Below are 3409 nucleotides of genomic sequence, written 5' to 3' on the forward strand. Positions count from 1 at the left end.
CTTTGATGTGGGCATAAAAGATTTTTATTTTCTATTATGTAATTTAATCTAGCTATTACCATTCTTTCCATGATTTTACACAAGTTTGATGTTAGTGCAATTGGTCTGTAATTAACTGCTCTGGAATGATCTTTCCCAGGCTTAGCTATTGGAACAACTACTCCATGTTTCCAGGAAGAAGGGAGTTTTCCTGTCTCCCATATTTTATTGAACAAATTTAATATTAAATTCAATGATACATCTGATAATTTCTTTATCATCTCATTACATATTTCATCCTTTCCTGGAGATGAATTTCTTAAACCTATAAGTACCTGTTTTAGTTCATACAATGTAAAAACTTCCTCCATAGTACTTTCAGAGGGCCTTCTTTGGACCATGATATTAGGATTTTCTCTTATCGTTTGCTCTCTTATCCTTCTCATTTCCTCTGATATATTACAATTACTGTGAATCTTTACAAATGCTTTTGCTAATACCTCTGCTTTTTCACTTTCAATAGTTATACATTTATCCTCATCTATTATTACAGGTATATTCCTATTAAATGTATTCCCTCCCATTTTCCTAATCATACCCCATAATTCTCTTATATCTACACTCTCCCCAATTTCATCACAATATTGTCTCCAGTAATTTCTTTTAGCAGATCTAATTACTTTTCTAACCGCTGCCTGAGACCTCTTATATTTTATTACATCCTGAAATGAATATGTTTTCTTGACATTTTTAAACGCTTTATTTCTAACTGATATTACTTCACTGCATTCCTCTGTCCACCATGGTACATTTTTTCCTTTTCTTACTCCTAAACTTTTCCCAATTACCTCCTCAGCTGTACTACAAATGATCTCAATAATTGTATTATTTAATTCCTCTGGTTCTTGGTTATCAATTACCATTCCTAACATTTTAGCCTCACTTACTTCCTTAAACTTTTCCCAGTCTGCTGTTTTAAATTTCCACCTGGGGATTTCCTGTTTTATATTTTGTTCCACTTCTATACCTACTACACATCTGATGGGGTAATGATCACTACCTATTGTATTTTGATCAAGCACTTCCCATTTGCATTGTCTTGCCAGACTTTGAGACACTATAGTTAAGTCTATTACTGACTGATGACCTCTTGCAACATCTATCCTAGTTGCTCTTCCATCATTTAAACACACTAGATCATTATCATCTAAAATATTTTCCACTATTTTTCCATTATGATCATTAACTTCACTACCCCACATCGTATTATGTGCGTTAAAGTCACCACACCACACTAATTTAAAACTTCCCTCACCACAAGCTTTTTGTCTTAAATCTTCTTTAAGCCTATCACATGGATTATAAAAATTAATTATTCGTATTTTCTGATTTTTTGTACATACCTCCACCACTATCGATTCAACTTCTCCATTCACATCTATCTCCCGAAATTCGATTTCTTGTTTAATTAGAGTTACTACACCACCACCATTTATTATTTTCCTATCATTACGTAATACTGTATATTGGGGAACGACAAATTTTAAATGAGGTTTTAGCCAAGATTCTTGTATGCAAATAATATGAGGTTTTTCTTCATATCCATCAATATATTTTTTAAATTCTTGCCCATTTGATATTAAGCTTCTTGCGTTCCACTGCAATATTATCAGTACCATTATACATCTCCACATGCAGCCTGCGAGTTTGTTATTTGCATCTTTAATTTCTCATTTACCTGTTCAACTGTTAATCCCTCTGCCTGCAAGTACTTTTCTGCTGCTCTAATTATTATTCTTATTCTCTCTGTTCGGCTTTTTGTTTGTGCTGAGCAATTTATTACATCCGCCATAAAGGTGATAAGTGCCAGTTTGTCTACATTGATAAAGTTAGTAGGTCTACTTATTTCCTCTTGGGTCTGCCTCTGTATTCTTTGTTCATCTTCACTCTGTTGTGCATTCCTTTGTTCTGTTCCTTTGACTCTTTGTATGGCCTCAGCGTAACTTATTCCTTCTGTAATTTTAACATGTTGTATCTTGACAGCATTCTTCCTCACCTGACAACCTCCATATGCCGCACTATGCTCCTCTCCACAGTTACAGCACTTTAGTTTCGCTCCTTCTTCACATTTCCCATACTCATGATTACCACTACATCTTGTACACCGTTGTCTCCCTTTACACACCGATGCCACATGTCCATATTTTTGACACTTGTAACATCTCAATGGAGGAGGGGTGTATAGTCTTACTGAATAACTCATAAATCCTAGAAACACTCTTTCTGGCATTTTAACCTCGTCAAAATTCAGCATCACCGACAAGCTATCCATTTTCTCCTTATTATTGATGTACTTTAGTCGTTTGACTTCAATCACTGAGGCGCCTGATATGCTTTTTTTGATTACCTCTTCAGACATACTAGTTGGAATTCCTGTGATCACTCCTCTCATCCATTTTTTCTCTCCCATTACAGAACAATTTACTTTTTGTCCCATCAAAGTTTTTAGCCCTAGAGCTTTCTTTTGTTGATTGCTATCTTTACAGACCAGCATCAGTTTACTTTCCTGTAATCTCCTAGCATTCTCTATATCTCCAATCGTTTCTTTCAACGCCTTTGACAGTTTTAAAGGATTCAAAGAGCTTATATCCCCTGTCATGAATTGTATCATTACCTTATATTCCTCTTTCCTCCTTCTCGTCATATGGTTTTCTCTCTCACTATCCGTACCCGATACTTGATTAACACTCTTCTTCCTTTTCCGATTTTCTACTAAATTCCATTCATTTTGTTTACAACCTTTAATCCCACCGCCAGTATCTTCTTCCATCTCCGGATCACTTCCGGAACTACCGTCACTTCCTTCCATCAACGCTCCAGTCACTGCCCAGTGTTTGCCAACCTACCCCGGCCCAATGTCTGAATCGAGCACACTCCCGCTTTACCAGATCCACAGAAGATTCGACGCTGCCACCCACAGGTCTCAGAGCATCTACTCCACACTCATGTGTGCTGCTTACTTCTGCCTCCTTCCTCCTGCGTGTGAGTCGCTTAGAGAGACGGTGTTGATGGCGCTGTTTTCAAAATAAAAGTACCTGCGCTAAAGTTCCTTTGTGAACAATAATTAAGCTACAAAAAATTATCCTTTGAAAAAGAATCTTTCATTTCTGTTTGGACAGACTTAAAAATGAAAAAAAGGAAGTACATGATATATTCCATACATAGACAATCAAAATACATTTATCATATATTAATTTTTCATGTACTTACTAAACAGTACACAACGTATGTGTATAAGGTATCCAAGGTGCAATACTGACCTCAATTATAATATGAAAACAGAAATAGATATTTATATATAAGAGAGTTTACAGTTTCTTTGTGCGTTTTAGTATACACTTTTATTTTGAAACGGTAAACGAAAATAATC

Source organism: Siphateles boraxobius, unplaced genomic scaffold (assembly GCF_051911475.1).
Source record: "Siphateles boraxobius isolate OS27281-9 unplaced genomic scaffold, OSU_SipBor_1 41, whole genome shotgun sequence".
NCBI lineage: Eukaryota > Metazoa > Chordata > Actinopteri > Cypriniformes > Leuciscidae > Siphateles > Siphateles boraxobius.